Raw genomic sequence first — 12,625 nt, 5'->3', positions numbered from 1 at the left:
TTACTCTTATATACATGATTTAACTACAAAGCACATTCCTCATGTGTGTTATTGTTGGCCCTATAGACCTAAGGTTGAAGGGTGAACCTCAGGAGAGACTTCCAGTGCTGAGTTAAAAGGATATCCAGGGGCCGTACTCTCAGAGTTTCTCCAGTCTCTGTGAGACCAGCGAGCCTGGTCTTTTTTTTTTTTCTTTTTGTGAATTAGAATTTTGTTCTGTACTTTTCTCCCTCTCTGTCCGGGACCCTCTACTGTGATCCCTGCCGGAGCAAATCTACTTTCTGAAAAATCAGCCATTGAAAACCTTATAGAGGTCAGTCTAATCTGACACACATGGGGTCACCATGAGTTGGAACTGACAGCAACTGTTGTTTTACTGGTAGGAAAGATAAATTCCATTGTTTGGCCTTGTATGTCACTCTTACTTTCTTTATTAGTCAAAACCTGACAACAGGAGGAGCACAAACAGAAAGCCTACCAGTAATCAGAGAAATGCAGTAAGATACCATTTTTAGCCATCAAATAGGTAAAAAATTATAGGGAACTGATAATATTTTGTGCTGACAAGGGTGTGAGAAAATGAGTAGTAATACACTGCTGCTGTACCTTTTGGGATGCAGTCTGTTATTTGCTAAAATACAAAAGACAGAGATCAAATTCAGTTATCTCACTTGTGTTAATTTATCCTCTAGAAATCAAGGTTCCAGTTTGTAAGGATATGTATACTCAAGAACATTTACTGTAGCTTTATTTGTAATAGCAAAAACCTAGAAACAATCAGGATTTCCATCAGGAAGTGTTAAATAAATTATTTTTCATCTGTCATATAGAATATATCTTGCAATTATTTTAAAAAAGAATAAGTTAGGATTACATGTGTGGACTTGGAAAGCTGTCATGATATATTCATAAGTGATGAAAGTGACATTAATATTAATGGAATATTGTGTCTTTTGGGAGAAACAAGGAAATCTTTATATGTGTATATGTATGATTGTATGAGTATGGAGAAAGAAGTAGAAGGATATGACTTCAGCTATTAAAATTTCTTCCCTCAAGGGGGTAGAATTGGGATGGGCAAAGAGATATTAACATGTCTGTATTGTTTGACTTGTTACAATAAGCATGTATTGATATGGTGTTTTCTTAATAAAGTGAAAAAATTTTGAGAGAATGGGGTTGGCAACTAGACAGGATTGTAATCTAGTTTCTATCACTTAATAGTTGTGAGAGGTTTGGTAAGTGATTCAGGCTGGGTTTTCTAGAGAAGCAAAACCAGTGAAGCATATATATATATAGAGAGATTTATCTCAAGGAAATGGCTTATGCGGTTGTAGAGGCTGGCAAGTCTTAAGTCCATGCTTCAGGTGTCAGGCTAGAGTTTCTCCTGACTCACATAGCTGCAGGGGCTGATGAACCAAAGATTGGGAGGTCAGATGGCAGGCTGCTGGCTCAAGTTCCAAGAACCAGTTAGATGATGACAAGCCAGATAACAGGATACAGAGCAAGTGAGTAAGCTTTGCCAGAACATACATTTATATATATTGGATGCAGGTCACACCCCCAAGAGAACTCCCCTTACAACTGATTGGCTGATCACATCAGATCACATCATGGAGGATGACTACATCGTTACGTAACTGCCAAATTATATCATTACATAAATGCCAAACTACATCATTACATAACTGCCAAACCAGTTGACACACAACCTTAACCTTAGTCTCAGTCCTCATCTGTGAAAGTCCTCGTCTACATTATCGTGTTTGATTAAATGAAGTAAAGTATACAAAGCGTGTTGCACATAGTAATCCTTCTACACAAGCAATTTGGAGTAGAATATTAAAACACACACAAAATGTGTTGGCTATGTTACTGGTGCGTGTTCTCCAGATGTTCTCAACTTGGCATTGGCCTTCCAAAGAGGGGGACTGGTGTCTCTCTGGAAAAAATATCCACAAGATAATTTCTATTTTTCCTCTTAATCCTTTTAGAGACAAAGTAAGAACAATATACAATAGTGCCTTGGCCCTCCAGGGGATATTTACCTGGTGCCTCAGTTATTAGTAGCCCAACTGGGAAGTAGGTAGGAAGGAAAGGGACTTCTGAATAGCCAAAACAGAGGTTCATGTTCTTGGCAGATCATTTATTCTTACTTTAGACAAACCAAAAAAGCTTTTTCAGCCCTGGCACATTAGCAAGGATGCTTAGTGGAGGCACCTTGAGTGCAGCCAGAAGTGAGAGCCTGGTCTGAGCCCCCAGGGGTAGATGGAAGACTACAACCAAACACAGAACTCAGGAAGCCAGATGGAGGGTCTGGGGCTAGGCCTTGTTTTCACCATGAATAACTGATCTGTATAATGATAATGCTAAATTATCAAGGAGAAATTAATTATTACTCCACATGGTCTTGTAAAGGCCCTTAGTTAAAATGTGATATAGTCTAGAAGTATTTCCACCAGCAGTGATTAAACTCTTTCAGTTTCGCTGCTTAAAAAGTAAGTTTTATTTTTGTGTAAGTGCCGGAATGTAACAGTGGTCATTATCCCATGCAGGAAAGATTGAGTAGCTGCCTATAGATGGAAATGTGGGTAGCCAAGTGTGACAGGCATTAGAAATGGCTCAGAAAGGATCTCAGTCTGGAAGAAAGGAGTAGTTCCTACAAGTGCATTATTTGCTCTTTAATTAAGTTAACATCCAAAGTCTATAATCCAAAATCTTTGGGGTTTGATGAACTGGAATTTAGAATTTTTAAGACTTTTTTTAAAGGTTGTATGTATACATACCGAATGTTAACTAACAGCCTCAGCAGGGTGTTAGGCAGTACAGCATAATCAAACATATTAATATTTATGCTATGAAATGTGTGAAGCACTAACTATGACAAATAGTGCTCTAGTTTATTTAAGTAATAATAAACCAATCGGTGAAATAGTGAGATAAATATAGATTGTAAATACTGTAGTACTCTTATTTCTAAGGAAAACCAAAAAATTATTGCCATCGAGTTTATTCCAAGTCATAGCGACCCTATAGGACAGAGTAGAAGTGTCCCATAGGGTTTCCAAGAAGTGGCTGGTAGATTCAAACTGCCAGCCTTTTGGTTAGCAGCTGAGCTTTTAACCACTGTGCCGCCAGGTATCCTTCTAAGGAAAACATTTTATAAATCTTTAGATATGTACAAGTTCGAATTCAGCTGAATATGTCTATACATACACAGTATGATGGCCATTACCTCTGGTTGTGTGAGTGTTGTGGAGAAGAGAAATGAGTGTCTGTCACCAGCAGCAGGCTGGACATCTGATAACAGCCAGGAGCAGGATTAAGGTTAGCATTTTAATAGGTACCCTTTTAAAGGATCTTTCCAGTGTCATATGTCTCATTAATTTGGGTTCTATCTTGGTGCAGTGGTTAAGGGCTACAGCAAGCTACGGCTGCTAACCAAAAGGTCAGCAGTTCGAATCTACAAGCTGCTCTTTGGAAACCCTATGGAGCAGTTCTCCTCTGTCCTAAAGGGTTGCTATGAGTTAGAATCGATTCAACGGCAATGAGTTTATTAAGCCACCACCACTATTTGCTGTCAAGTCAGCTGCAACTCGTGGAAATCCTATGTATGTCAGAGTAGAGCTGTACTCCATATGGTTTTCAATGGCTGATTTTTGGGAAGTAGATCACCAGGCCTTTCTTCCCAGGTCCCTCTGGGTAGACTTGAACCTCCAACCATTTGGTTAGCAGCCAAGTGATTAAATATTTGCACTAGTTCCTATGAGTTGGAATTGACTTGACGGCAATGATCAGTTTTACCATCCCACTGGGCTTGAAATGAGCTACCCCAGAGATGGGAAAGAAAAGATCCCACCACCACCAAAGAAGAACAGCCAGGAGCCACCATGTCTTTTGGACCTGGGATCCATGTGCTGAGAAGCTCCTGGAACCAGGAGACAGAGAGAGAGCTGTAACACTGAAGGCAGTGAGAAGCAGTGGCAGAGACCTGGCAGCAGGAGACAGCATGGTGGGCTTCCCAGCCCAAGGAGACAGAAAGCTGAGTGTCTTCAGGCAGAGGCCTAGAGCCAGGGAGAGACGTGCCTGCAAGCATGGCTGGGAGGAGACTGATGGAAGAACTGTATCCTGAGTGTTCTTGAACCTGAATTGTAACCTGTTACATCCCTAATAAACCCCATAATCGTATTTCCTGTGAGCTCTGTATGGCCATTGCAATGAATTATTGAACCCAGCAGAAAAGTAAAGAGTGCTGTGGGAGGGATGGTGTTGGTGTTAGAATTGGTAAAGACAGCAGAGAGAGGAGGCATATCTGACCTCTGCTTCATAGGAATCAGCCTTGGACTGTTGATCTTGATTCTTCTTCCCCCTTGTGAAGTTAGAGGAAGTCAGACACCGCCCCCACGCCATTTTTACATCTTCCTTAATTACAAAAACTGCCATAAACTCACGTTCACTGATAAAAGGCCAGCCATTGACTGATCACACATTTTCACCCTGCCATTTAGTGATTTTTTTCACCTGTGTTTACAGTTTCATCTTCATCATCACTATCATCCTCGTGATTATCTATATAGGCAGTCCTTGAGTTACGGACATGATCCGTTCCTAACTGTGTCTCTAAGTTGAATTTGTAGGTAAGTTGCGACAGGTGCATACAGTTCTTATTTAGCCTTTAGTGCAAGAAAAGGCTCGAAGCCTTTTCAATGATTTAAAAGCTGCACGTGCAGCAAGTGAAGGTGATTGTGATGAAGAATTTGTTGTGAGTAGGGGTTAGTTCAGCCGTTTCAAAGTGAAGGCAAATTTACATAACATTAAAGGGCAAGTACAAGTTGTCTGTAAGTCAGATGTTTGTAATGCGGGACTGCCTGTATTGAAAACTATTACAGCAGTTTTCACACTTAAGACATGCACAACAGGAGTATCATTGTCAATGTTGAAGTTTTTTTGATTCAAACATTATTTATACTTTTAGCTGATAAGTTTTTGGCATAACATAATTTTCTCATTAGCAAAATGAAATCTTTCAAAATCTTCATCTGTAAATTCAGTTTCAGACATCACCAGAAGCCAAATTCCATGCCAAGCATTTTTAAAAATAAACTTTTTAATTTTGAAATGATTATTCATACTTTATTCAGATTTCACTAGTTTTCCCACTCACGTCCTTTTTTCTGTTTTAGAATTTAACCCAGGATACCACGTTGCATTCAGTCATTATGTCTCCTTAGTTTCCTCTTGTCTATGGCAGTTTCTCAGTCTTTCCTTGTTTTTCATGACCTTGAAATTTTTGAGGAGTACTGGTCAGGTGAGAAAGAGCCCTGGTGGCACAATAGTTAAGCACTCGGCTGCTAACTGAAAGGTTGGCGCTTTGAACCCATCTTCAGCTCCACAGGAGAAAAGACCTGGTGATTTGCTCCTGTAAAGATCATAGCTTTGGAAACCCTATGGGGCATTGACTCCACAGCACACAACAAGGTAGTTCATAGACTTTCCCTCCATTTGAGTTCATCTGATGTTTTCTCATGATTAGTCTGTGGTTATGCATCATATCAATGTCAAACACTTCTGAAAAATTTTTTTATTGTGCTTTAGTTGAAAGTTTACAGAGCAAATTAGTTTCCCATTTGATAGTACATACAGTGTTCAATGACATTGGTTACATTCCCCTCAGCGGGTCAGCACTTTCCCCATTTCCACCCTGGGTTCCCCATTTCCTTTCGTTTGGATTTTCTACCCCTTCTTGCCTTCTCATCTTTGCTTTTGGGCGAAATGTTGTCCTTTTGATTTCATATAATTGATTGTTCTAAGGAACAACCAGACACTTTTACTGTTGACTTAACGTCATTCCAAGCCTTAGCAACTGTGTTAATGGCACGTAATGGTAGTTATTGACCAGTTGGCAAGTATTTCAATGGTCACCTATCTTTTGTGTGCATAGTAAAGCGCAGGTAAATTATGTATACTCCTCAAGTATCTTGGATGTTGCTTTTTTTGCCAGTTTTATCTAATGTGGCCTGCAACAGTAGCACACCCAAGAACAGTCAGCCTCACAACCTGTTGGTGCACACTTACCTGTATTGGGAATGTTTTTCCAGGATTGGAGCACCAGGACAGAGCAGTTTCATCAGCATTGTCAATTTGTTTAAGCCTAAGGTTTTCATCAGATATTATCTAAGCAAACTCATCAATATAATTTTCAGATGCCTCCTGATCAGTAGAAGTTTTTTCTGCTTGATTTTTAGATTGCTTTAAACAATGGCACTTCTTAAATTTCTGTAGCCAGCCTTATGAATAGTCACACATACACGTTTAATGTTCAGTTTTTCATGGCATATTCTAGATATATTCTAGTTATAGTCATTTTCAATCCACTCAACCAACACATGGTCAAGATCTTCAACTTTTGTCCTATGCTATGTTTTCTTTTCAATAATTCTTTTTTTTGTGTGTGAAAATAGACACATCAAAATGTGCTCCCATTTAACAATTTCTACACACATTGTTCAGTGACATTGGTTACATTCTTCACATTGTGTCAACATTCTTTTTTTTTTTTTCATTGTACTTTAGGTGAAAGTTTACAGCTCGAGTTAATTTCTCATTCAAAGATTTATACATATATTGTTTTGTGACATTGGCTGCAATCCCCACAATGTGACAGCATGCTCCCCCTTTCCACCCTGGGTTCCCTGTGCTTATTCATCCAGTTGCTGTCCATTCCTGCCTTCTTGTCTTGCTTTTGGACAGAAGCTGCCCATTTGGTTTTGTATATTTGATGAAACTGAGAAGCATGTTCCTTACCTGTGTTATTTTTTGTTTATAGGACTGTCTAATCTTTGTCTGAAAAGTGGGATTCAGGAATGGTTTCAGTTCTAGATTAGCAAAGTGTCCAGGGGCTATTTTCAGTAATTCTTATTGGTCATCACTATAAAACTTCAACAACTTTTGCTTGCTTAAGTCACATATGATATTGGTTCCACTCCATAATCTTCAGTAGAATGCCTTGCAGACACACAGGATCAAGCTTTTGTAATCACTTCACTGTGCTATTGTTAAGGACAAATACTGTTTTCTTTTTAGCTTCTCCCTGTTGTCCATAAAGGTATCTTTGACTCTTTGGTGTTTTCACCCAAGCTGAAAATCTCCCATTCTTCACTTCCCTCCTTCTCTCACCCTCTTCACCTCCACCCCCATCACACATCAATTCTGTCTTCACAGTATCGCCAACATCCTGCCATTTCCAACCCGTTCTCTATGTTTTACCCTTGAAAGGTGTTCAATAAATGCTGAGCAACTAATACAATTCATTTCCCTTTTTATTCCTTACTTTTATTACAAACTAAGTTTAGTTAAGTGCTAAATTTTATTTAAAACCTTTAGACCAGGTGTATTTAAGCAACTTTGGGACACATAGTCTTTGACTAGAATATTCAACAGCAAAAAAAAAAAAAAAAAAAAAAAAAACCTTAACAAAAAGCTTAGGTTTGTTTTATTCATCTTAAAAACGAAGTAAATTCCTCACTTACTTTAGGACTGCTCCCTCAAATACATGTTATTTCCAGCTCAGGGAACGTGAAAATATAATATCACCACACTAGATGTGCCAGTGTAATTATCTGAATAAAATAATTTTAAATGGCTATTACTTTACTTCTTAATTGATTCTACCCCATAATTACTGATTGTTATTTATTGTAAGAAGTCAAACACTTTAGGATGTCATTCAGTTTGTGCAGTCACCATGATTTGCTCTGTCATTTTCAGAGAGGCCATGAATTCATAGCCTTGAGTCTCTCCATCTGCTTTTGGCTACACTTGGTCCATCCCAGGGACAGAGAAGATGTAAGCCCTGTAAGCCCTCCAGAGAATGATGTCCTTGTCTTGCCAGTTCACACCAGCACCCCCTGGTGGTATTGAACAGTAATATCTGTCTTCCACAGGCCAGTGCTCTGCTTCTACAGCCTTCCTGAGTAACACACAGCAGGTGAGCCCTGATGTCTTCTTTTATGTCAGCCTGAAAGGTTAAGGATTCCAGGTGCGCTTAGCCACCAGGTATCATCTGAATGCATTAACCACAATTGATATTATAAACCAATCATTTTAGCAACTAAGTCTATAACCTAGCAGTGAAAAATTAAAAAATCGACTGTTGGACCAAGATATCAGGACCACAAAGTTTCTAAATAAAGTGGGGCTGACTCAGGAAGAATCAGTTGGCATGTCATTTTTTTTTTCATAGAATTTTCTGTAACTTTATTTACTTTGGTAGGTCACACGTCATATTAAAATACTGTTCTTAGAGGATGTGGTCTCCAAATGAAAACTTAAAAGGGGTGAGGGAGGTTGCTGTGGGTGACAGTTTGATAGGTTATACACTATATAAGAAGAACCATCTGGATAGAACTCAGGGTAGAGTCTGCGATCAGAGATTACAGGATCCTAACCAGGGGCTGTTTGTCAGGGCTGTCTTATAGAGAGGCAGCACCAGGTAGCAAATCTCAGGTCTGAGCTTCAAGTCCAGTTTCAAACACTAGCTGTGTGACCTGGCCTAGGGCAAGTCTCAACCTCTTTGATGGCAGTCCTGCATTGTAGAGGAACGTGGACATGCTCCCCAACTCCCAGGGTTGTCTTGAATAGTGAGAGAGAGAATGTGGGTTAACTCACTTTGTAAACCTTGGAGTGCTAACCAAAATAAAAAACCAATCCCATTGCAGTCAAGTGGATTCCAACTCATAGTGACCCTTTAGGAAATCCCCATAGGATTTCCAAGGCTGTCAATCTTTACAGAAGCAGACTGCCAAATCATTCTTCCATGAAACAGCTGGTGGGTTCAAACTGTAGACCTGCTAGCCAAGCACTTAACTACTGAGCCACCAGGGCTCCTTGGAGTGCTAATGGGCATTATTAATATTATTAGGTGTATGAGTGGAATCCCTCCGCTGAGGGATGCCAGCGCCCCCACTCTACCAGGCCACTTGTAGCATTACAGCTGCTTCAGTGACTACCTGATGCAGAACCTGTATCAAGGCAAAAACAAAGGCATGTGCCTTTGTCCCTCCCCTAAAAGGAAGATGTAGAAGTTTAGAGGAAGCATCTAAGCAAAAAGGAGGCATCTTAATTAGGACAATTGTTAACTGTTCAAATGAGAACATGGAGTAAGTTCCAGTGTTGAGCATCTGATAATGTCATAAGGCACTGGGGATGCTAAATGAGGGTGAGATCCAAGAGTCTTGAAGTGCAGTAAGGGTAGATGTGCTTGGATTGAACTCTGTGAGGTACAGTGGGGACCTAGAGAAGGGAAAGGAGTTTTTACTGTATTTCATTGCATCAAAAATGCCACAAATTGTAAGAAACCCCATTTTATATATCACTAAGAACAAATATTGCCAGTTACACTATGACATGCCATTGATCGTGTGGCATAGCTGGATATCAGAGGTGTTAAAATGAATAAATGTGCATCTTAAAAGTGATAGTGATGGTTCAGATTGTGTGTCAGCTTGGCTGGGCCATGATTCTCAGTGGTTTGGCAGCCATATAATGTAGTTTGGCAGTTATGTAATGATGTAATTTGGCAGCTGTGTAATGATGTCATTATCCTCCATTTTGTGATATAACATAATCACCTCCATGATGTGATCTGATGTGATCAGCCAGTCAGTTGTAAGAGTTTCCTTGGGGGGTGTGGCCTGCATCCAATATATATGGACATTCTGGCAAAGCTTGCTGGCTTTTGCTCACTCTGGATTCTGCATCTGGCTCATCATGATCTGACCTCTGGTTCTTGGGACTTGAGCCAGCAGCCTGCCATACTGCCTGCCAATCTTGGATTCGTCAGCCTCCACAGCCTGTGAGCCAGCAGCCTGCCATCTGGCCTGCTGATCTTGGGTTTGTCAGTCCCTACAGCTACATGAGTTAAGAGAAGCCTCCAGCCTGATGCCTGACCCACGTACTTGGAACTTGCCAGCCTCTACATCCATGTAAGCCATTTCTTCGGGATAAATCTCTCTCTATATATATGCGCTTCACTATTGCTTTGCTAGAGAACCCAGACTCAGACTAAGATAGTGATGAAACATGGTAATTCTCCAGTGAGGATAGTGAAGACAAACATTGTAGAAAATTTGGAGGGGATATAATATCTAGTAGAGAAAGCAGATCATTAAACAAGTATAGCAGGTAAATATTTTAATCCACATAATACTATTTGTCAAGCCATAATTACAAGTAAAATTTAGTCAGCTCTAAGCACCCTCTTACTGATGTGATGGGAAGACAACTGCAGCAATTACTGGAGTCCCTGTGCCACCCTCCCCAAGATCATACAAGGATCCCTGTATGGGTTGCAAAAAACCAAGGGGAAGGGCTGGACATGGATTTGAGTCCCCTGTGGCTGCCATCATTGCTACTGCAACCCAGTGTTGCTGAACGCCCACTCTTAGGCATAGGGTGCTTTGGGATGCCACTCAGAGCTCCACTCCACTGACACCTGGCTGCCCCTGGAGAGCTCACTGCTGCTTGCAAAGCTATGTTGCATGCCGACCAACCTCTGCAGGCCTCCCACAGCAATCTGTCATTTGGGATACTACGTTCAACCAAGGCTGGGCCTCTGTATAAATGAAAGCCTTTAATTCCGCATCCTGTTCATAGGCTCAGTCACTCATTGAGTCCAGTCTCTACACTTAAGTACCTCTCCCACTCTGGGACTCAGCTTAACCTTCTTCAGTGAAACTGCAGAAAAAGCACTCTGGTTGCTCTACTGGGAGCCAAGGGGCTGTGGAGATGGCCTAGTCACAAGTGATAGAAATCCCAACCCTAACTAGTTTAAGGAAGAGAAATTTCAGCTAACTGAAAAGTCCAAGTGTAGAATTTGATCAAGGTATTCATATTATGTCACTAGGTCAAGATTTCTTTTCTTCCCTCCTTTATTTCCTATGCATTGGCTCTATGACAAGCTCTCCCCTTGTGGGACAAAATAGTTGCTGTGGTTCTAGATTCATGTGTTCCTTGATTCAAGTGCAAAATGAGACTCAGCCTCTCTCCCAGCAGACCCAGTAAGAATTTCAGTGCATCTCAGTGTTGGCTTTGATTGGGTTACAGTCCTACCCCTGAGTCAATCACAGTGACCAGGGGATCTATATCTGATTGGCCATGCCTAATTCATAAGCTTACTCCTGGAGCTTGGAGTAGTTAATACCACCTGAAACTAACAGGCATCATGCAAAGAGGAATAGCAGATCTCCAGAAGAAAACTGAAATGCTACTGTCAAAAGAAGGGGAACGGATGCAGAATGTTCACAAAACAATAAATCTCTGCTTCACTCAATGTTTGTCTTAAGAATGAACATACTATTTTTCTTAGTAGCATCTATCAGTAGTGTGGTGATTGCTGCAATAAGAATAGGTGCCACAGGAGTCCACTTAGGTCTTCTCATCTGAAAGCCTCAACTGTCTCTTTGAAATAAAAGACAAAATCATCTTCTGAGAGAGAAGGCCAGCAGTGGGTTAGAGCACTGGTCTCAAATTGTGTTCCCTGGACCAGCAGTGGCAGCATCACCTGGAAACTTTTAGAAACACACATTCTCAAGCCCCATTCCAGACTTACTGAATTAGAAACTTTGGAGGTGGGACCCAGCAATCAGTGTTTTCACACGTTCTTCAGGTAATTTCTGATGTACACTAAAGTTTGAGAACCACTGGGTGAGGAGTTTGCTGCTCAAAGCATGGTCCATGAGCCAGCAGCATAGGGATCATCTGGGAGGTGTTAGAAATGCTGAATCACCGGCCCCACCCAGACCTACTGGATCAGAATCTGTATTTTTAATGAGATCCTCCAGGTGATTCATTTGCATATTGAAGTTTAATAAGCACTAGGTTAGGGGTCTGGAAAAGTGGAGCAGAGGAATTGTATAGAGCTTTTCCACTTCATTTCTCATTTTCCACTTCAGTCAAGGAACACATGAATCTAGAACCACAGCAACTATTTTGTCCCACAAGTGGAGAGGTTTTCATAGAGCTAATAATGCACAGGAAATAAAGAAGGGAAGAAAAGAAATCTTGACCTAGTGACATAATATGAATACCCTGATCAAATTCTACACTTGGACTTTTCGGTTAGCTGAAATTTCTCTTCCTTAAGCTAGTTTGGGTTGGGGTTTCTATCACATGTGACTGGGCCACCCCCACAAGCCACCTTCACTTTCTGACTCTCTTAGATTGCATGCAGTCATTACCTTTGAGACGGGATCAAGTGACTGGGTTCTTTAGACATTCTAGTCACCTTGTCAGTGGGCTCAGTAAGCTCACTCTTCTTAGCAGCCATTCCAGAGTAGCCTCTTTCAGGTTGCTCCTTTCCAGGTTAACTTTTCATGACCTTATTTCATCTTTGGGGTGATTCTCCCTCTCACTGCTCCCAAACTTTTCATCTCAACTCAGGGACTTAGAGATAATAAAAACCTGACTTGTGACAGGCTACAATTCTAGAATGCCGATTTTCCTCAAGGATTCATTCATGTGGGAGTTCTTCTCTGGGCTTCCTATTCAAGTATTCCGAATGTTTACTGGGGCTCCATAACAGGGAACATTATGGCATCAGGGAAGGTCATATTGCCCTAACATGTTT

This window comes from Trichechus manatus, unplaced genomic scaffold, assembly GCF_000243295.1.
Source record: "Trichechus manatus latirostris isolate Lorelei unplaced genomic scaffold, TriManLat1.0 scaffold00009, whole genome shotgun sequence".
NCBI classification, from domain to species: domain Eukaryota; kingdom Metazoa; phylum Chordata; class Mammalia; order Sirenia; family Trichechidae; genus Trichechus; species Trichechus manatus.
This window is presented reverse-complemented; position numbering follows the sequence as displayed.